The sequence below is a fragment of the Bos indicus genome, chromosome 19, assembly GCF_029378745.1.
Source record: "Bos indicus isolate NIAB-ARS_2022 breed Sahiwal x Tharparkar chromosome 19, NIAB-ARS_B.indTharparkar_mat_pri_1.0, whole genome shotgun sequence".
NCBI classification, from domain to species: domain Eukaryota; kingdom Metazoa; phylum Chordata; class Mammalia; order Artiodactyla; family Bovidae; genus Bos; species Bos indicus.
Window position 1 is genome coordinate 60208920 of NC_091778.1, and position 23176 is coordinate 60232095.

General features: G+C 47.2%; 2 long non-coding RNA genes across 5 annotated transcripts in view; both read left to right on the forward strand.

Annotated features, from left to right (window-relative positions):
• Window positions 1-682: 682 nt before the first annotated feature.
• Window positions 683-17572, forward strand: LOC139177660 (uncharacterized). Its single transcript, XR_011562199.1, has 2 exons — window positions 683-1178; window positions 13638-17572. It is a non-coding gene; the product is annotated as an uncharacterized lncRNA (long non-coding RNA).
• Window positions 17573-20841: 3269 nt separating this feature from the next.
• LOC139177661 (uncharacterized) overlaps window positions 20842-23176 on the forward strand; it is a 272522-nt gene continuing 270187 nt past the window's right edge. For all 4 annotated transcript variants that reach the window (XR_011562201.1, XR_011562200.1, XR_011562202.1 and 1 more), the window contains exon 1: window positions 20842-21319. This is a non-coding gene — a long non-coding RNA (uncharacterized lncRNA). The remainder of the gene's footprint in view (window positions 21320-23176) is intronic.

A 23176-nucleotide genomic window follows, 5' to 3' on the forward strand; every position in this document is an offset into this window, starting at 1 on the left:
CTTGTGTAAGGAGCCGAGCACTCTGGTCATTCTGCTCAGGGATGAAGGCACATACACTCACGCGCACACTCACACACGCCGAGAGACAGGCTCTCATCACACAGGAGAAGAGGCGCTTCATCCAAAACAGGGGGCAGTGAGTCCTCTGTCATCACTGGTAATAACTCCTGAAATGGCTTGGAAAACTTTCATTACGCCAGGGCTTTATTTTCAGCCCCTGTTATCTTTTGAAGTCCTGGAGGGAGGGGGAGGGGGTCACCCTGCCGCCCGGGGCTTTTTCTAAAGAGCCTTTGTCTCTCTGCCCAGGTATTAAGTTGGTGGCGCAACCTTCCTAGGTATATTCGGTTCGTTTTTCTGCCTCCCCCCGCCACCCCCCCAGCAACACCGTGCCAGGGCTGAATGTGAGCCTGTGTTCTCTGGGTCCACCGTCCCGGGTCCCACACGGGGGACTGGAAGAGAATGGGCCACAGGAATGCACCCAGAACAGAGCCAAATTGTTCAAGCTGCAGAAGAAAGAAAAAACGGATGAGGGTGGGGGTGGGGGGGTTGTTGGCTGGAAGAAGAAGAAAAGCTTTTCTTGTCGGTTCCATTTCTGCGGAGATATTGGAGGATAACACAGCTATTTGGGGGAGGGGGGCACACCAGGGGAGCAAAAAAAAAAAAACACCCGAGAGAGCCGAGGTTTATCGGCACAGTGGCCCTTACAGAAAGGTGACATTTGAGAGAACAATTGCTAGGTTGTTTGGGCACATTTGCTGTATGAATGAAGCTTAAGAAACGCTGTCTTTGGATCGCCGCGAATAGTCATCTTCATCATTGCTGTGAGCTCTCTCTCTCTCTTTCTCAGTTCCCTTATGAAATAAGGGCACACAGGTAATAAACAAAGCACTATAAAAGATCAGATCGAGGTATTCTGTGGGCTCATTCAATGTCGGGAGCGGGCGTTCGGCACACCGACGCTGGGGCTTGCGGCTCGGACCTGAGGAGGAGAAGCAGGCCTAGGTGGGACCCCCGGCTCCCTCTCCACGACCAGGCTGCGTTCATCGGGGTCGTGTCCTGGGTCGGCTAGACCGAGGGACAGGGCAGAGCATGGCCGAGTTAGATCCCCTTGGATTTTGCTCCTTCTGAGTCTGGACGTTGAACCTAATGTTTTTGGTCAATCCTCTTGCCAGATCTAGGTGAGTAGCTGCCTGGGTTTTAGAGCTGTGTCAGCCGCACGGGACTTGTTTTCCCTCTCCTCAGACAGACCATTAGGTGGTGATTCTTATTTCTATTCCTTTGGCCACGGTCTAGATACTGGTGGTGACCGCAGCCTCACAGCAGCGCCCTGTCTGGCTGGCTGTTATGGGAGAGGCAGGCCAAACCCTGCGAAGGAATTGCCTTGATGTGCATGAACGAGCGGGGTGGGCTCGTTGGATTTGGGGAGATAATGAGCAATGGCTGTGTGCACACATAACAGGGTTCTCCTCCTGGCAAGAAAGCTTTCTTGCCTTGGGTCCCTGCTGGGCCTCTGCCTCCTACCATCACCTTGTCTGTAACCCTCCCTTGCTCTGAATTTGCAAGATTCACCAGAAGTGAACAAGGGAGCCCTCGGCCCTGTCTGGTTTCAAAGAGACGTAGCTCAGGCACGCGTGAGCAGCAGGCACCAGCTGTGGATCTGGTTTCTGCCCATGAGTGGTACTCAGGGAGCATCCTTTCTGGAGAGTCCATCCACATGCAGATGCTGGTGCCCTGGGCCCCTACAGACCGGACCTCTTGGTGGACAAACAGCTCTGTGCCTCATCGGAGCCAAGCTGTGCTTTGCTCTGCTGTTTGTTCTCCTTCTGTGGGTCATCCTCACCATTCCTGAGAACTCGATCTAGTAATAAAGCAGAATGAAATGATACCAGTTCTGCAGAGCGGAGTATCAGGTTTGGATGAGTTTGTGCCTGTTTGTGGGTGGACGGGCCCCACTGAATGTGATGGACATGCTTCAGATACTCCCTTTACGAGGCCTCGAAAATGCCCATCCTGCTTATGGTCAGTGTAATAACATGAGGTGCTTGGTTCTAGGCATCCTAAGGAGAAAATTGTTTTAGCAGCTGTATCTTCCCATCTGTCTTGTCGTCAATGAATAATTCTCAAGAGTGGTGTGTATACATTCTATACGATTAGGCTCTTTTATGTTTATGCCTTTAGCCTCAGGATTTTAGGTACTTTCCAAATGACCTGTTTATTATTATTAATTATTTTTAACCTCCATTTTGCGAAGCCAATTCAGCTAGAATTTCAGTTGCATTCCAATTTTACAAAAAAGGCTTTCTGGAGTTTAACTAAAACATTAGATTTCCCATATGGGGAAGACTCGTGTGTGTGTGTGTTGTGTGTGTGTGTGTGTGTGTGTGTGTGTGTGTTAGCACACACTATGAATGTTACAAAGTTACATGCGAGCAGTGGTATACTGCTTGTTCTGTCCGGATGTGTGCATGTAGATAACATGCAATATAAAATAATCATTGTGACTTGGTCATTTATATCCAGACTCTATTTCTTTCAACAGAAGCTTGTCTGATAGCCTTCTGCGTGAGAAATGAGGCTGAAGCCTGTAAAGACGTGGATTCGTAGGAACGGGGTTATAGTTAACACTTTGTAAATGTATTTCATAGACATGTGCAAAGTTTAACATCTGTACGTTTTCTCAGCAATGAACCATAGATGCCTGAAAGCTCTCTCAATTTGGCATCACATAGAAAATGTCCTCTTTTTTTGCTCTGCATTGAGAGTTTCTTTCCCAGGCCTGTGTTTTCCAGACAGTACTGATTCCTCTGGAAACAACAGGATTTTTAACATGGCTGCTCTAAGAGAAACCTGCTTAATATGGTAGGGAATCAGTAACATTTGAAGAATAAAGGAATGATGGAATTGTATCCTGGGCTGTAGGTAATGGTCACCTCTATATTTATTTACACACGGAGGCACTCTTTTGGGTAGAATATTCACAGAGTTATTGTACCAGCAGTCTGGACTCAACGGGCAAATTCTTTCAATGTCTCATTTATCAGTAACTTAAATGTAGTTAATCAGTCAATTGGTATTAGGTAATGCAGGAGACCACCTGCAAAGCAGGAGATTCGGGTTCGATCACTGGGTCGGGAAGATCCCCTGGAGCAGGGTATGGCAACCCACTCCGGTATTCCTGTCTGGAAAATCCCATGGACAGAGGAACCTGATGGGCTACAGTCCATGCTGCTGCTGCTAAGTCGCTTCAGTCGTATCCAACTCTGTGCAACCCCATAGACAGCAGCCCACCAGGCTCCTCTGTCCCTGGGATTCTCCAGGCAAGAGTACTGGAGTGGGCTGCCATTTTCTTCTCCAGCTACAGTCCATGGGGTCGCGTTAGGAGGACACGACCAAGCAATTAAACCACCGCCACGTACATATCACAAATCTTTCTATCCTCCAAACTTTCTTTGTATGTCTCTCCTAATCATCTATGTAATCAATATATATTGAGGGGGATAAAATTAAAGACTTCATTTTCTCTGTGATTACAGGTTTGAAATATGTCTGCAGTATAAGGATGTGGGTACCAAGTTTGGGAACAATTTAATTTCCCTCCTGAAACATATCCCTAACTCTTGAAAGGAGACTGGATGGGCCAGCAGAGTGATAGCACAGTGGTCAATGGTTGTTATTCACATAAGGTGCAAGGGGGAGTGGGATTTCCTGGTGGTCCAGTGGTTAAGACTTCACACTTCCACTGCAGGAGCCATGGGTTTGATCCCTGGTCAGGAAACTAAGACCCTACATGCTGTAGCGAGCAGCCAAAAAAAAAAAGTTGCAGGGGGAGATAGCACACTATTGAGCACCACCCATGAGCTGAGCTGTAATCTACAGCAGGGTTGTAGTAAGCATTTTGCCCAAATTGGGCAAATCAATTGCCAGTGACGTCTGGCCCCAGACATCTGCCTCTAACAGACTTACGGGGGCGTGGGGACCCAGGGCTCAGACACATGCATTGTTCACTGTTTACTTCCTCTGCTTATTAGCCTTGTGGGTGAGGGCAGCATTAAGCACTGGCCCGTCGCCTTCTAGAACTACGTGGCAAAATGCAGAACACACTGTCTCGTGTTTGGGGCTTTAAGAGCCTCTGAGGTGACCTGGTGCTGGGGAGAATTTGAGAGCAGAATGGCTTATAACCATCGCTCTTGGCTAATAATTACACTAATCTTTTCGAGGGAGGTTTTGTGTGCATGCATGTTCCCCCTTTCCTCAATCCCCGAGTCGAGAACAATAGAGGAACTGTGCTTCTGCACTATTCCATGAGATAGGTCAGAGGACAGGGTGCAGAAGGTCTGCGGTGAACGACCCGCCAGGCATTTGCCCGGAGCCATCTCGAAGGAACCTGAGACTCGGGCAGTAGGCTTTGGCCAAACCAAAGGGAAAGAGTTCAGCAGCTGAGCCTTTTGAACAGCAGCTGTTTTGGCGGTCAGCAGATCCCATGCCCTTTGGGGAGACCTCAGGAGCAAGTGCAAGGCTTGCTGGAAGAGAGGAGAGGGTGTGTGTGTGTGTGTGTGTGTGTAAGGGGGGATGGCAAACATGCTTACCCTTAATGTCAAGTTGTCAGCTCTATGAGTTAAAATAATCTACAAGGCTATTCTTCAACGAGGACATGCCCTCTGATGTAGCAAATGTTATTTAAATATTGTGATGAGAGTACTCCTAATAATTTAGAAAGTAAGTACTAAGTAAATACTCACGCCTAGAGTTCAGAACAACAAGCCAAGGGTTATGAGACCCAAGGGCAGGTAAATCTCCCAGAACATCTTTCACAGTGTGCGGGAATGTCCCATCTTCTCCCCGAAACCGGGCACACGGTCCCGTCAAACATCTTGCATTTGCCACTTGTTTTGTGAATTTCCACAGGACGGCTGGGCATTGCAGAAGCAGGCTGCCCACGTATCAGCTGGGAGAAGCATGGAGGTTTGCTTTAAATTAATCTGTATTGGAGTATAGCTGCTTTACAACCTTGGGTTACTTTCTGCTGTACAGCAAAATTAATCAACCATTTCTTGTTGTCACTATTTAGTTGCTAAGTTGTATCTCTTTGTGACTCCATGGACTGCAGCACGCCAGGTTTCCCAGTCCTTCACAACCATACAAGTTCACATGACATGGACTGCCCTGGGGGCTCAGACAGTAAAGAATCTGCCTGCATTGCAGGAGACCTGGGTTCGATCCCTGTCTTGGGATGAGCCCCTGGAGGAGGAAATGGCAACCCACTCCAGGACTCTTGCCTAGAGAATCCCATGGACAGAGGAGCCTGGCGGGCTTGGGCTACCTCCCTGCTCAGGTTACCACGGAACTTCGGGTGGAGTTCCCTGCCCTGTACAGGATGTCCTCATTAGCTATCTATCTTACACATAGTGTCAACAGAGTGCATGGGTCAATCCCAAGTGCAGAGGATTTTAACGCTCCTCTGCCTCTCTGCCCTGGGTTTCCCAGTTACCCACTTTCGGGGGTGTTTTCATCTCTCCCCGTCTGCTCCCTGTTCGGCAGCTGCTGGGTTTAGGACCGAGGAAGCTGGTGTGGCTGGTGGGGAGAGGACGTTGCTAGTGTAACCTGGCAGGGCTGCACGCTGCTGGCGTTGAAGTGCAGTGAAAACGAGAGGCGGTGGGGAAGTTTCCACGGCGGCGGCAGGACAAGGTAACCTAGCTGGTGGCTTTGATGCGGGATGCCCTTGGGGAGCTGCTTGATCTGAATCAGACTGAGAGCCGGGCAAGGACACAGTTTCTCCTCTCTCAGACCCCGGGAGTTCTCCAGCCTACCTTTTCCGGCTCCCCACGAGCATTTCCAAATTGAAAAAAAAAAATTACAATACGTGTGGAAAGACACAGTGAAAGCGACAGCACCTTCCCCGTCTCCGGTGGCTCTGTTCTGACTTTGCGATCAACCAAACTGCAGCCCCGGGGCTGGCTCAGTGTGTCACCGTCAATGATTAGCCGTCTCCCTGCCTCTCCTGCTGGGTGTCCCGGCTCCTGGCCCCCGGCCGGCTCAGTGACCGGCTAATCCTGTGTCCTTTCTCTCCAGCTTGCGACTCTGCCTGAAGGGCTTGGTTTCTCTTCCTGGAGTCAGGTTTGAATTCACTTCATTGTCACCTCCCAACTGATTTTTTTGCTAAGCAGTGGCTGAAACAGAAGGGTGATGGGTCAGGGCAGGAAGGGAGGACTCCAGAGTCAGCTCTCCTGTGGTCTGGAGTGCCCTGCAGAAGTCTGATGGTTTAGTACATTTCTCTGGCTTAAGGGTCAAAGCACAGAAAGGCTTGTTGTGGAACTGGGATGATACAGGGTCGAGGCTGCTGGGCAGCAGGTGGAGAGAGACTCTCATGAGTGTGTCACGTCAGCCGAGTCGGTCTCTGGGGCATCCAGCCCCCTCTCCGGGCATTTTCTCTGTTTCCCGTCCCTCCTTGGGTACCATGTACCTTCATCACGTCACCTGGGTGCTCAGAGTGTCCTTGGGCAAAACCATGCATTCAGACCATTATCAAAGGCTTTCTTTCCCTTTGTATATTCCCAGTACCATTGTCCTTGAAGCCTTGTACTTTGGGGCCAACCGCTTCTTAATATGAAAAATTAATCCAAGTTAATTACTTCTTTGGGAGCTGATCTGCTGCATTATGGAATCTGATTTGCTGCTGCTGCTGCTGCTGCTAAGTCACTTCAGTCATTTCCGACTCTGTGCAACCCCATAGACGGCAGCCCATCAGGCTCCCCCGTCCCTGGGATTCTCCAGGCAAGAACACTGGAGTGGGTTGCCATTTCCTTCTCTAATGCATGAAAGTGAAAAGTGAAAGTGAAGTCACTCAGTCGTGTCCAACCCTCAGCAACCCCATGGACTGCAGCCTACCAGGCTCCTCCGTCCATGGGATTTTCTAGGTAAGAGTACTGGAGTGGGGTGCCATTGCCTTCTCCGAATCTGATTTGATGGGTTACTAAAAAAAAAAAAAAAAAATGCAACTCAAAACTAATGCATCTTTTAGAAACAACTTGGATTAAAAATCCTGTTTTATTTTTGTAAAATGTCAATTGTAGTATTTTTAAATGGTAGTAAATTTACAATTTTTAATTTAAAATATTAAACTGTACATAAATATTGTGTAACAAGCTAAATGGGAAAAGATATGGAAAGGAATAGTACATGTATAATTGAATCACTTTGCTGTGCACCTGAACCTCTCACAACATTGTTATCGACCATACTCCAATATAGGTAAAAAGATTTTTTTAAAAAGTGCATACAGTGAAATCTTCCCCTCCAATAACTCGGATCCTTCTTAGTTACAGAGGCAACGGAAACCATCAGTTTGGGGCCTAATGTTCCATGGGCGTGGAAGCCATTGGATCGCGCTGGCAAAAAGTTCGGTGGATTTTTCCTTTACATTGGATGGAGAAACCCGAATGAACTTTTTGGCCAGTCCAATGTGCTCTCTAACCCCTTTACATTTTTACGTGTTTTATTTTAGAAACTTTAAACGGGGTTTGTGAAGCTATCACAGGGCCCCTCCATAGGCCACCACGCATTTTCTCTTTTGTTAACTTCAAATTCCTGGAGTACGCTCGTCACCGCCAAGGAAGCAACGTCAGCACGTGGTTAATAACCAAAACCCATAGCCTGTCAGACTTGACTGGTTTCACCCCAATGTCCTCTCTGTTCCTGGATCTCACCCAGGATACCACCTCGTCTTTAACTGTTGTATCTCCTCAGCTTCCTCTCGCCTGTGATAGTTTCTCAGACTTACCTTCTTTTGATGACTTTGACAGCTTGGAAGAGGTCAAATATTTTGTAAAATGTCCCTCATTTTGAGTTGGGTTAATATTTTTGTCATGGCTTGCCCGGGTTATGGGTTTTCGGGAGGACGACCAAAGAGATGAAGTCTGTTCTCATCATTCCATCACAGGGACATACTCTCCCCAAGACTGACCGCTGATGGTGTGAACTTGCAGTGCTTGCCAGGTCTTGACCCTGTAAAGTGACTCCTCTCCCTTCTGTACTATGACTCTTTGGAAGAATGGCATTGAATTCAACCCATACTCCACAGGTACCTCCTTGAAGCCCCTCTAATTTTTAACACTATGGCATGATATTTTACAGGCTTTCTTGTGCCTTGTCCTTTTTAAAAAACATATTTTAGAGAGTTCTATGTCGGTATTGAAAGTGTCCACATTCTTTATTAATTTGCATTTATTCTATCAATGTATTAATAACATATCAGGTGGCTCAGGGGTAAAGAATTCGCCTGCAATACAGGAGATTCAGGAGACTCGAGTTCGACCCCTGGGTCAGGAAGATCCCCTGAAGTAGGGAACTCTGGCAACTCCAGTATTCTTGCTTGGAAAAATCACATGGACAGAGGAGCCTGGCCAGCTACAGTCCATGGGGTCACAAAGAGTCAGACACAAAGACTGAACACCCACACACATTAATAGCATAACAGATTTAACTAATGCCCTTGTGATGGGCATTTAGGTCACTTTAATATTTTGGTCTCATAACAATGCTGGAATAAATAACCTGGTTCATGTTCAAATATTCCTGCAGGATAAAATCCTGAAAATTGAATTGCTACTTAAAGAGAATGTGATTTGTAATTTTTCATGCTGTTGCCAAATTACCTTCCAAAGATAGTGAACCAATTTATGCTCTTCTGGGGGGAGCCTGGTGGGCTGCCATGTATGGGGTTGCAGAGTTGGACACAACTGAAGCAATTTAGCAGCAGCAGCAGCAGGAAGATATAATCAAAATGATTCACTGGAGGGAATTTCAAGTTGGTGGAGGAAATATTTTTAAGTTGGTGAAGCATTCAATGTTTCTGCAAATCTCCTTAAATCATACCAAAACAGGGGAATAAAATGTTTAGAAATCCAATTATTTCAATGCAACCTGGTCTGTGAGAAAATTTAATGAGTCTAGAGCTCAGCCTGGGGCTTCCTCCATGGTTAGCAGTAAAGAATCTGCCTGCAATGCAGGGGATGCATGTTCACTTCCTGGGTTGGGAAGATTCCCTGGAAGAAAATCGCATTGACAGAGGAGCCTGGCGGGCTACAGTCCATAAGGTCACAAAGAGTCAGACACGACTGAAGCAACTGAGCACACACAAGCACACAATAATAATAATAGTGATAACAATAGCTAACATTCACTGAGTACTTTCCATGAGCCTAGAATAGAGTTAGTACTTTAACCATACTGTTTCCTTGTAACAACTCTCTAAGGCAGGCAGCTATCGTTTTTCCCGTTTAGAAGGCAAGACCATCGAGGAAACGGTGGTTAAGTTACTTGCCTGAGATCGCACGGCTCATGATAAGCCATGCACACGTACCCCAGTGATTATGCCTTTCAGGACCGTGTTCTGTGGCAGAATAGTGCGTGGAATGGGCAACATTAGATTCTGCAGGAAGAACCTGGCAGAAACCGTCTCTGCCCTCGAGGGTTTTTATTCTGGTTGAGGCAGCAACACCTGGACGGCCGTAGGGTTGCTGCTAAAACACAGGACACCCAGTTACATTTGAGTTCCAGATAAACACCAGTCTTTTTAGTGTAATTCTCTCTCAAATGTTGCATGAGACATATTTATAACAAAACCTATCCTTTGTTTATCTAAAACTCAAATTTAGCTGGTTATATTTCCAATAAAAATGATTAAAAAAATATAATTCTGTGCAAACATGTCAGGGGACATTATCCTAAAACATGTATTTGTTACTGATCTGAAATTCAAATTTAACTGGATATCTTGCATTTTTCATTTGCTAAATCTGGCAACTTTATATGTAAAGCACTTAGAAATTATTATGCTGACACAGCATATACTCTGCACTCTTCCTTATCCTCACCCCCAGATTCCCTCCTCCCCATCTCTGTGCTCTTTATCTACATTCTTCCTGTTGAGTTCCTCTCCACCTCACAAACTCTATCCATGATCCACAGCCTTACGACACAGCAGTCAAGTTCTAGAGCTGTGGCCCGGCGCATCCAATAGTCAATACGGAGGCAATTTTTTCTTTCTGCTTGGGGTGCCCAGCCCTGGGGAGCGTTCTGCAGCTCCTCAAGCCTCCACTCTCCTCCAGGAACACCCTTGTCTCTGCCTGACTGCTCTGTCCAACCCCCTACCCCATCCCAAGGTCCCCATCCGGCCCAGTGGCGCGCATGGCTTTGCATCAGTCAGGTCACTGCACGTTCATTAATATTCACCAAAAGTGTGGGCTGGGGGCAAAGGCAACCCGGCAGCAAAGGCTTATTCTTTATCCTGTCTCTGAGATAGGCTTTCACGGGCATCGCGGCGAGCTGGTGGGGTGGGGTGGGCGGGTGCTCCGGGCCCACTGGTTAACAGTCACTGCCTGTGTATTCTCCAGGATGGGGGCGTTCTGCCGGCTATTTTAAGGCCAGACTGGTGAATGTTGGGTTCCCCTTCGTTTACCTAGGCTCTCAATATTTTCCCTGGCATGCTCCGTAGTGGTCACAGAATGTGGGAAACCAGGCAAGGGAAAAAATTAACGCTCTGTGATGACGCCCCTGGTCGCTGCTGCTAAGTTCCATGGAAAAGACAGGGGTTGGGGGAGTGGGAGGCACCCTATCTGTGTCTATGGGTGTCCCCGAAAGCTTTCAGCTATCTTGGCACCTACTCAACTCTAGATACGGTGGATAAAGAAAACTGGCTGCAAACGCTGTCCTAGGACCGCCTGGCAGCCCAGTCTCCACCCTCTCCGCGGAGTGCCTTCGCCCGCACTGAATGCCCCTTTATCGGCGAGCGATACTGAACTTTTCAAAAATACTGTGTAGGTCCTTGTGTCCCAGATGCCTGTGGCATGCAGGCTCTGCTTCCTTTCAAGGGTGTTGGCTGCAAAACCCACCCAGAAACCTGAGAAAAACTTCTCCACTTGGCATCTCGAGAGGCTGACACCAACCGCCTGTTTCTTAGCCCACTGGCCACAAGCTACCTAGTGGACAGTTATTATAAGGAAAGGAAGCAACTTCAGGACCGGGAATTCTGCCATGGGCAAAGCACAGTTATTTAAAAGCCCCACAGGGAGCATTCCCCTCCATCACTTAGATGCAAATGGTGAAGTTTTAGTTCACCACCTTCTATGAGCTGGAGACTGGCTCTGCAAGAACGTTCCTCTTGTCCTTCTGCAGGTTTGGCCCTCTTGGGTAGCACTGTTTCAACAGAGCTGATAGTGGAGGTTGAGTCTGAGTGTAGGTCTGAAGCTGGTATGTGCTTGGGTCAAGCGTTTGTCCACGCTGTCTACGCACCAGCCATGGGACCCATCACATGGTGTACGTCATGTCTTTCAACTGTGACAGTGACGCCACGTGGTGCGTATCACTGGACCAGATCTGCAGATGTCAGGTGAAGGGCCTGCTTGACAGGATCAGCCTTGAACGGCCCCTGGACTGCAGCTCTCCTTACACTGAATCTCAGGGAGAGAAGAAGGTTCCTCTCCAGTACTCGTCCACCCACTCGCACGCCTGTTTCGCTCTTCCTGATCACACCTGAAGTCGAGAGGCCCACTAGAAGATGTTTCAGTCATTTATCACATATTTGTAACTGAGTTCTGTTCAGATGAGAGTGATGTATCCTCACTGCTCTTTCATCAAATATGGTCACGGAGGCCACAGCCCAGAACTGGTGTCTTTCTGTCCCTACCTGGATGGGCTCTGTGGACTGGAGGACCACTTGTCTTTAACCGGTCAGAAGACAGGCTGTTAAATGAGGCTCTGGTTGACTCACATTGGACTTCAGGCTGTCACAAGCAACCTGCCTGCACGTGTGCGTGCTCAGTGGCTTCAGTCGTGTCGGACTCTTTGCGGCCCCGTGGACTGTAGCCCACCAGGCCCCAGCCCACCTTCAGAATAGCCTTATGAGACACTGCTATTGTCCCCGTTTTCCAGATCAGAATGTTTAAGCTTAACGTAACTAGCAAATTGTTGTCACCTTTGAACTCAGATTTTTCCTTTTAGGGCAAACATAGTTTTAGCCATCATTTTTTTTGCAACCAAGCACTTCATCTTATATTAAGATTTAAACACCACTTACCGAGTTCTGGTGCTGTTGGAGGCATATTTAACTATTAAATAACTATTAATAACTATTAAATATTAATAAGTGTTAAGATATTTCTAGAACCAGAGTAAATGAGATCATTTTGGTGGTTAACAGTTACTGCCACAAAACACTCTGCCTTGTTTATTACAATGAATGCTAAAAACTGGAAAAGTTTGTACCAGCTTACATTCCTATGAATCACGGTTGTGTCTCACAGAGAATGAGACACAGATTTCTTGAGATCGATATGGTTCTATAATAACTGTAGAAAATTTAGGTTTGTTCAATAGCTGGAAATTTGTTCTTTCAAATGTCAGCATGAAAGCCATTCAGCTGAAGCTGGTCCCACCCCCATTCTGGGATGAGTCTGGCTCACAGCTGGTGACTGGGTAGGGGAAGAAGATGTTATGTAATGTCTACAAAAGTAACGGAAAGTTGACTTAAGTGCTCAGATAACCAACAGTTAAGATAGAGAATGAGAATCCACAGCGATTTAAGAATACGTTTTCTAAGCATCATATCCAGACTTCCCCTTACATCCTCCGTTCTTTATTCCTGAACCTGATACTGGTGTGGCAGGGCATGTGGAGAAAACAGAGATCCCGCAGCCATGCTTAGAGATAGGAAAGACGTTTCTTTTCAATCATTTCTCTGTACCTAGCTTGGGTGTTCGGACTACTTTTTCTTTCCTCTGCTCTTTTTTCTTTCCTCTTCTCCATTCGTTCAACCTTTGAAAAAGAAGTCCAATTTTCCCATCTTGAGCCATAGATATTTTTATAAGGAGCACTGTACTGTGCTGAGTCATTTAGTCATGTCCGACTCTTGCTAACCCCACAGTCTGTGCCCCGCCAGGCTCCTCTGTCCATGGGGATTCTCCAGGTAAGAATACTGGAGAGGGTTGCCATTTTTCTCCTTCAGGGGATATTTCGGACCCAGGGGTTGAACCTGCATCTCCTGTGTGTCTCCTGCATTGCAGGCAGATTTTTTACTCGCTTCCCTATCCCCTATCCCGCCTCCAAACCAAAATAACATCAACTACGTCGGCATGTGGCCCCTAGGAGGTCTGGCCAAACAGCAAGAGGCAGGCACAAGACCCAGCTTCCTCTTCAAGAGCTGGGTTTTTATTCTTGATTGTATCACGAGCACACGGAGCAACACAGAGCTCCCCAGTGCCGGGAGAGAAAGTTGTTAGGACTGAGGGGAGTGGAAGCTCTCCTGAGGTGTATGGGGAGGAGGTAATGGTTTTCTCTGAATTCCTTTTTATATTTTATTTAGATTAAGTTCTGCTCAGCAGGGTGATTTCTTAATTAGAGCTGCCCAGTCAGGCAGACCTCCAGCTCAGACCCCTGTGTTGCCGTCTAAGGTTTCATGAGGGACCTTATTTCCTGAGTTCTAATATTTGAATAGTATGCAGTGGATTTCAATGGGAGGAAAAGACATGTAATTTAATCATCTTTATTAGATTTTGCCCATGGATTGGGAGAGGGGAAGGAAAGAGGAGGGACATGTGTCCTTTCTTTGTTAACTTTTTTCTTCTACTCTTCCTTTCTTCCAGTGGTTGAAGGAAGAGCAGACTCCACGGCCGTTTCTTTTTCCTTCATTTTTCAAACAAAGAAGCTAAAGGAGAACCTCAGGCCCCCCAAAAAAATCGCGTTCCTTGCAGGACTTTTCAAGACTTGGTGGACAGATTTATGTAAACAAATCACTGTTCCTCCTTTGGTAACCTCAATCCTGAGAGTGAACACGGGTCTCTCATAGATTTTTGCTCTTTCCATCACTGTAGAAGTTTCAGACTGTGCTCAGCAAGACATCACAAAATTACTCAGCCATAAAAAGAGGGAAAACATGCCACTTGCAGTGACAGGGACGGGCCTAGAGATTGTCATATCGAATGAAGTGAGTCAGGTGGAGAAAGACAAATGCTGTATGAGATCTCTTGTATGCTGCTGCTGCTGCTGCTAAGTCGCTTCAGTCGTGTCTGACTGTGCGACCTCATAGACGGCAGCCCACCAGGCTCCCCTGTCCCTGGGATTCTCCAGGCAAGAACATTGGAGTGGGTTGCCATTTCCTTCTCCAATGCATGAAGGTGAAAAGTGAAAGCGAAGTAACTCAGTCCTGTCCGACTCTGAGTGACCCCATGGACTGCAGCCTACTGGGCTCCTCCGTCCACGGGATTTTCCAGGCAAGAGTACTGGAGTGGGGTGCCATCGCCTTCTCCCGATCTCTTGTATATGGAATCTCAAAAAGTGGTGCAGACAACTTGTCTACAAAATGAAGAATCACAGGCAGGAAACAAGCTTATGATTACCAAAGGGAAAGGGAGAGGCAGGCATACACTGGGGGACTGGGACTGACACACACACACTAGTATATATAAGACAGAGTCAGCAGGAGCCTACTGCAGCATGTGGAACACTACTCGAGCTCTGTGCTGACTGAATGGAAAGGAAATCCACAAGAGCGGGGACGTGTGCGTACGCACAGCTGAACCACTCTGCTGCACCTGCACTGCTGGCAGGTTCGTTACCACCTGAGCCACCAGGGAAGCCCCAGAAAGTAACAGAACATTGTCAATCAACTACTACAACAATACAAATTAATTTTAAAAACAGACCTTCTGAGATGGAGGAAAATTAAAGAAAGAAACGATCCATGGTGTATTCCCTTACCTGCCCTAAACTGGCATCATTTTGGGCACCATCCAGGGAGGAAAATCAGCCTATAGAAAGAAAGAGACGATCTGAAGCGGATTTAAGGAAGAGAGGGCTGGGTCTGTGGGGCTGCTGTCCTCAGGATAAGACAGGACAACTGACCAGGAACAGACGAGAGCAAGTAGTCAGCATGAGCTCTTTTTAGAGGAAATGAACCTACTGGCATTTTCCAAGAAAGACAGAATTCAGCACAGCATGTCCAAAAGAAAAAGAAAAAAACAATGTGCCCACCAGTCTCCCAAATATCCAGCTAAATGCAAAGAAATGCATACCTTTCTTGTTTTGGGGATTCCCACTCCGATGGGCACATCCGATGAAAATTTGAGTACTTTCACTTATCCTCTATTTTCCCCAATCCACCCACAGGCGCATGCGTGTACACACACTCACACACGCACATACATGCACGCACACACCCACTCTGCAGCCCACAGCTCCCCCTCATACTCCTATCCTGTTGATCTTTCTTCACTTAAAAATTATCAGCGAAGAATTTATTCATTTGGGAGCATTCCAGGCACTACATTTACGTTTAGTTCCGAAGAAATGGGATCCAGACTTTGCGAACTGCGCTGTTTTGCAGATAAACCACCAAGGCGGGCCGTTGTTATCTGTAGATTCCGCCCTTTCTTTTCCCTCCTGCCTCTTTGTCTCTAAGCGATTTTAAGCTTGCTTGGAAAGTCTTATAACAGAGGCTGAACTTTTTTTTTCCACCACATCTATTTCAGGAGGATTTTTAGTTAAGGATAATGAATTTATCTCTAAACAGATGGAAGAGTTTTACCAAAGCCAGAAAAGACACTTTGGCTAATATTCCCCTATAGGCTGATCTTAATCCTCTCATTGTTCAGAATGCTTGGTCTCTGAGAGTCTTATTTCGGTGCCAAATGTCTTTATTAAATCATTATATTAACATATGAAAAAAAATTCCATGACAATGTGCTTCCCTGTGTGATCAAAAGTTATCCACAGCTCTGCTGATGGCCTATTTATTCTGAAATCCAAAAAGGTAAAATTCTGGTAGAGCCCAATGTTTGGCCAAGTTTCTCAAAATTCACTGTAATATGGCTGGAGGGTTACTAGGTCCTAGCCAGGAAAAGGTCTAAATTTAATCAAGTTAGTAGTCCCCAACACAAAGAAAATGAAAAATGGGCCTTCCATTCACCCACAGAAATGAATTCTTGGCCACACTGTCCTGTGGTTTGACCTGTAGAGACACAATGAGTATGTCATATCCATTTTGATTAAAAAAAAAAAAACCCAAGTGGCAAATTCAAAGACAAATTGCCCTAGTGAATCCAGGGGTGTGGAATGGGGGAAAGAGTTTGCAAAGTCAAGAGATAAAAAGAAGTATAAAAAAGAAAAGAAGAAGAAAAAAAAAGAGAGAAAAAAAGAAAAAACTCAAGAGAAGCACTTTGGTGTATTCGGATATTGGATTTTGAAAGTAAACTAAAAATAACAGTAAGATTTTTGAATGCAAAATTAATGTATGTTCATTGTTGGGGGAGAAATCACTCACGTCTACCACTGGATGGAAATGTGTATTTGCTGTGGATTCCTAGACTTGATTTCTGCCTTCAAGCAGAAGTGAGCTTGGAAGAGTGGAGCCTCAGAACGGCGGGGCCCAAACTCCGGGATCTAACGCCTGCTGGTCTGAGGCGGAGCGGATGTAGTAGTAGTAGAAATAAAGTGCACAATAAGTGCAATGTACTCGATCATTCCGAAACCAGCCCCCAACCCCTACCCTGCCCATGGAAAAACTGTCTTCCCTGAATCCGATCCCCGGTGGCCAAAAGGTTGAGGACTGCTGGTCTAGAATCACAGGGCTTTACGGGCACTGTGCATGCTCAGTTGCTTCAGTCTTGTCTGACTCTTTGTGACCCCATGGACTGTAGCCCACCAGGCTCTTCTGTCCATGGGGATTCTCCAGGCAAGAGTACTGGAGTGGGTTGCCATGCCCTCCTCCAGGGAATCCTGCTGACCAAGGGATCGAACCTGCATCTCTTATGTCTCCTACATTGGCAGGTAGGTTCTTTACCACTAGTACCACTGAGGAAGCTCCTTATGGGCACTAAAAAAGAACCTCAAAAAGAGACCAAACTCAGAAGGTTCAAGGACTATGGCCTGTCAGGTGGAACTGGAGGGCTGGGTGGACCAAGCAAAGGATGTTGGCAGCAGGGTCCAGAGGAAGCAGTGGACACAGCGGGACATGTGTGACTGGAGACCTTGGGAAGCAACATGACGCAGCAGAAGAGGTGGGAGGAGTGTGGCCCACGCCAGAGAGGGAAGGGGGTGGGCAACGAAGAGCCTGGCCCTGGAGATGCGTGTCAAGTCTTTAAACCTTCCAAAGATGGTTAATCCTAATGACCTTTCTTGCTTCTTCCACATGCCTTAGTAGCTCATATTATTATGAACTATCTGCCATGTTAAAAATAAATGTTTCAGAGGGCTTCCCTGGTGGCTCAGTGGTAAAGAATCCACCTGCCAATGCAGGAGACACAGGTTTGATCCCTAGTCTGGGAAGATCCCACATGTCTCAGAGCAACTGAGCACCACAGCTACTGAGCCTGTGCTCCGGAGCCCAGGAGCTGCCACGGCTGAGCCCGCGGGCCCTAGAGCCTGTGCCCAGCACCGAGAGAAGCCACGGCGGTGAGAAGCCCGTGCACCGCAACCAGAGCAGCCCCGGCTCTCTGAAGCCAGAGAAAGGTCCCGAAGAGCAACGAAGACCAAGCGCAGCCAAAAACAAATGAATAAATAAATAAATAACGTTATAAATAAATTTATGTTTGGGAAGTAAGGGTGATTTTCCTCTTTTTACTTTAATTGCAACTGTAACGTACTCATGACCTGGCACCCCATGAGGTCTGGCTGAGGGACCCATGCTGATTTAGTGACTGCAACTAGGCTGTTGTCCAGGCGCCCAGTCGTGTCTGACTCTTTGCGACCCCATGGACTGCAGCACGCCAGGCTCCCCTGTCCTTCACCATCTCCGGGAGTTTGCTTAAACTCAAGTCCACTGAGTCAGTGATGCCATCCAACCATTTTGTCCTCTGTCGTCCCCTTCTCCCACCTTCAATCTTTCCCAGCATCAGGGTCTTTTCCAGTGAATCAGCTCTTCACATCAGGTGGTCAAGGCACTGGAGTTTCAGCCTCGGCATCAGTCCCTCCAGTGAGCAGACTGCAGCGATGCCCGCTCTATGTGGGACATGCCCTTGCAGTTGTTTTTCTCCAGCAGAAGTAGTGGTTATGTTGGACATCTATATGCTCTTGCCCCAGACCCCTTAGGACACACATCGGCGAGATGACAGGCCAGGATTAGAGGTGTGACTCTGGAATTAACTTGCAAAGAGGGGGCTGATTCCACGAAAATCATAAGCATTGGAAGCTTGCGCTCTAGTCAGAGTCCCCAACCCTGCAGGTGTGTACCCGCCTCCCGCCAGAACAAGTCTTCCAATAAAAAAGTGAAAGGGAAGCAACAAACCTTCTCTGCATACCAGGGCTTTTGCTCCAGGGTGTGTCCCACCAGCCACAAGCTGCAGGTAGAGGGGTGCAGGTCGCCTGAGACTCCAGGACCATCACCAGCCTTTGCTTTTCGTCTGCAAAGAGGATGTGTCACCCAGTGCAGGCAAAAACTGGAAAGTTTAAAAAACAAAAAACTGGCCATTAGAAATTTGGTGTTAAAAAAAAACTCTAGAAACTCCCCTGGTGTTCCAGTGTCAGAGACTCCATGCTCCCAGTGCAGGGGCTCAGGTTCCATCTGTAGTCAGGGAACTAGATCCCACATGCCGCAACTAAAGAACACGTGTGCTGCAACAGCGACCCAGCACAGCCAAAAAAAAAACCTGCAGAAGCCCCACGTTTGGGGTTTAGGTTGTCTGACCCCAGGGCAAGACCGACTATACACGAAAAACAAACCAATTCTAAATTAGTTTTAAAATATGCACGAAGAAGCCCTTTCCCCACAGTGCACAGGGATATTATTTATCCACAGAAAGAAGAATAAGCGACCTGCTATCTTTAAAGCCACCCGCTCGCTTCCAAATGCAAAAACGAATCCAGGGATGCGACTGCTTGAGTCTGTGCATTTGCGGGTGAGGGTGACCCACAGTGAAGGAAGGAGACCTCACAGCTACAGAGCCCCAAGCCTGGCTTCCTGAGACATGGAGCAGCAGGAGGCTGGGGGCTGGGGCAGGAAGAGGAGGAAGTGAGGACGGGGGGACGCCTGGAAGGGCTCAGGCCGGTAACCAAGTCCTTCGCTGGGGGCAGGTGGAAGTCTCCAGGGTCATTATCAGGCAAACTGCGACAGCGTGGAAGGAGAGAGGCTTCCGGAAGCCTCCAGTTCTCCCTCCTGCCTGCTCCCCTCCTTCTCCTAGCAGTTGATTGCAAGGAGCAGCGGAAGGAAGGATGTATCAAAACCAAAGAAGAAAGGACCCCTGCCACTCACCCCCACCGACACCGACCCTGAATGCAGCGGCGCGTTTCGAGCAGCCAGGGCAGCAGGCAAATATGATTCCGCAAGGGCTGTTTTCTTTAGCACCAAGAGCCCAGTGCGAAGGGCCAGCTTCCATATCAAAGGCAAAGGGATCACGACTGTGCAATTCACATCAGGTCCTGGACTGGGGCTGGGGGTGTGGTCCAAGCCCCAAGATTTATGTCAAACACCAGCTGAGTTTCTAGACCTTCTGTGGCTATTCTTCTGAGCAAATATGCAAATCCAAATACAGTCTGGCTCCATCAACTACAATCCTACAGTCCGTACAGGGCAGGGCAGAGCAATGGGAAGGTGGGATGCCCTTCCTCCGCAGGTTATCTTCTAGATCTTGAAAGCTCATTTTTGCTTTATTCTACTAGTTTTCTACTTGCATAGATTCCCCCTAGGGGAGAGGTAGGTCCTTTTTTTTTCTATCATTTCAAAGTTTTAATAGAGTTTTTTTTTATCATTTCAAAGTTTTAATAGTTTTAACTCAAGTCAACTTGAGTTGTTTTATGGTAAGTACATATATATTAACATAATCATACTATATATGATTATACATATTCATGTGGGCTTCCCAGGTGGTGCTAGTAGTAAAGAACTTGCCTGCCAATGCTGGAGACAGGGCAGATCCATCCCTGGGTCAGGAAGATCCCCTGGAGAAGGAGATGGCAACCCACTCCAGCATTCTTGCCTGGAGAATCCCACAGCCAAGAGGAGCATGGTGGGTTACAGTCCGCGGGGTCAAGGGGAGTCAGACAGGATTGAAGCAACTTAGCACAACACATTCATTTCTATTTTCTCTCGTTTTTCTTTAGAAAATAAGCAGAGGCTGGCCTCTCTTACCCATCAGAGACGTCACTGATGTTGGGAATTGTAAGACTACTTGCAGGTGAAGCTGTTCATATCATCCAGAGCATCGTTGTAAGCCTGATAAGGAAATTTTACATGTTTAATTGCCTTAAATAATTTGAAAGGTGGGTCTTAACTAGCATTGAAATGAATTTCACTCCCCAAGGGGAGAATGTGGAGAGGCCTGGGAGGAAATTCCAGGAGCCAGATGGGCCTCCAAATTTGCATATAATAAGGGGCACCTGGCAACTCAGAGATTGCCTGCTTTTCCTTTCTAGCCCCTTTAACTAAGAAAACCTTAAAAGGCAGGGAAGGCTCTAGATTTCTGAATTTTCAGGTGGAACAAGAGAAGCCCAGGTTGAGGGAAGCGATTCACCCTCAGTAACTTAGGAAAGGAAAGGAACGTCTCTGGGTGAGGAACACCCTATCTACTTCTGTCTGTTTTTGAGAATTTCTTGGGAAGGAACTGTGAGAGAAGGTGCTGGCACTGGTCATTTCTATGTCTTGTCCTCTTCTCTGCTGATATTATTATCTCCAGACTCCAGTTCTCACAGAGATGCAATCAAGCTTTTTATCACCCTTCTAGCAACTTCCCTATTTTCTGGATCTGCATGAAGCTGTTACTATTGCTGCTTTCCCTTTTCTTTACATTTTCTGCAAAAAGAGTTAGGAGCTTTTAAGAACTGATGGCCACGAGGAAGGGGTACAGAAAAGACAAAGAGGCCTTGCTTGGGCGGGGCATCTCATTGCTTTGTAGGTTTGTTACCTGCTTTTTCGAGTCAGGCCCCAACGAGGGCCCTCCTGCCTGGTGTCCATGGAGCCAGTAGAGACTGTGTTCAGATCAGAAGCGATGGAAAGCTTTATCTCTATCAACAAGAACAGAGAGGCTGCAACTTCAGCTTTCTTTCACCAGCTCGGCGGTGCGTGGCACTGTTCACAGGGCTCCTGACCCTGGGGTAAGGGGTTCTCGTGAGTTCTCATGGGAACGGCCGCAATTCTCGCGGGAAGGGCCGGAGTTCTCGCGTGGCCAGTTGCAGCGTCTCTGCACTCGGTCCGCCGCCATCTTGACTTGGAATTTCACTCAGCCACTTTGTGCTAGAAATTTCTGGCTTTGAGGCTTTTCCATGCCGCTCCCTGTAAGTCAGTGAAAGTAGACTAAGAACAAAAGAAAAGGCAAGAAAAAAAACAACAACAAAAAAGGTAAGGTTTTGTTTTTTATTACCCAGATACTCTTTTTATTTCCTGGGGATTGTTAATGGGCTTTGTGGCAACAGTTCTCCTTTGCTCCTCTTTCGTGCGGAGGATGGGTCTGGCGAGGGGAGGCTGTTGAGGTGGAGGGCTATGAGCCTGGTGGGCTATGGTCCATATGGTCCTGAAGAGTTTGACAAGACTGAAGTGACTTTGCACAGTTGTCTGCATTTTGCTGTCTTTAATGTCTTTTAACTTTTCATTATCCGTACAAGTTTCCTGGGAAAGGCCTACCCTTTTCCCACTCACTCATTCGACAAACGTGTATTCAGCACATGCTCGGAGCGGAATAAGGCTAAACACTGTCTTGAAAATGTGTGTTTCTGTAAATGTCACTTCCCCATCCCTCAAGGCCCCACCCAGGTTTTGAGAGAGCACTTCTTAGAGAAAGGATGAGCGAGGTCTAGATCCACTCTAAGCAAGCTCTCTCTTGAATCTACACTGCTGAGCTGGAGAGTGGATAGGCCTCCTCTGAAACCCCAGGGCCGCAAACTCTTCTGAAGGAGATAGAGTGTGAATTCTGAAACTGACAGTAAAAACAGCTTCTAGAGACAGCTCATTGCGGTTCGCAGAAAGCTTTCCTGTACTTTAACCAAATGAGAGGGAACTTGGGGATTTCGAGCTCAGAGCCATCACCCTGCCTTGTTGGCCGCCGAGGTTAGTTCTGAGGATACAGATGCTCAAGGCCAGGTCCCTTGATTCCTCAGGAGCACTACCATGATTGTGGACAGCTCGGCACATGGATTGTTTCCCCTAAAAAGTTAGCAGTTGCTCTCAATTGTAATATCTGGGCCCCACCTCCCCAAATGATCAGGCCGCATAAAGGCAGCTTTGATATCTTGCTCACCTGCTCAGTTTTCCTAATCAGCTGTTCCCCCAGGAGGCGCTAGTGGTAAAAAACAACAAAAACAAACTGCCTGCCAGTGCAGGAGACTTAAGAGTCGCAGGTTCAATCCCTGGGTCAGGAAGACCCCTGGAGAAGGAAATGGCAATCCACTCCAGTATTCTTGCCTGGAGAATCCCATGGACAGAGGAGCCTGGTGGGCTATGGTCCATATGGTTGTGAAGAGTTTGACAAGACTGAAGTGACTTTGCACAGTTGGCTGCTCACCAAGTATGGTCCTTTATTCACAAAACAAAACCTAAAGCATCGAAAAAGTAAAAAAAAAAAAAAAAAAAATTCAGAAGAGGGTGGTTTTAGAAATCCAGTCTGCTTTTAGGTTTTGGGGTTGTAGATATTTCTCTGGGTGTTTTCTTGGACCCACAATAAGCATTAAACAAAAGAAAACACCCAAACTAGACCCGTCCTTAAGTTCTGACCCTTGGACTCTTTATCAGCAGAACTCATGGGATCCAAAGTTACGGAACCCAGGACCGAGCTAATCTTTAAGGGACAAATTGTGGCACATTCTCTTTTTAAGGGCTGTTTCAAATCTAAATATCTTTGTCAGTGATTTATGGTCTTCTGTGATTGTTTATTTAGTTTCCTACGTCTTGGGGGGGCGGGGGGAAAGCTTTTAGGGTCAACCTGCAGTGAACAGAGGCTGGACATCTCTCCAGTGTCAGCTCAGCCTTTGGTTTCTGCCTCGACCCAAGAGTAAGGACCAGGAAAGGGGCATGTCCCAGGGTAGTCACCATCCGGAAATGCTACCCCCTCCCTTACAAGGAGGGTTTTTTTTTTTTTTGGGTGGGGGGGGGTGGTAAAGAATCAGCAAACCAGGCTGATTCAAACAGAATATCATTCTTCATGTTCAAGCATTTTGGGTTTGAGAAAACCCCGAACACTTTGAGCCCTGGGCACTTTTTCCA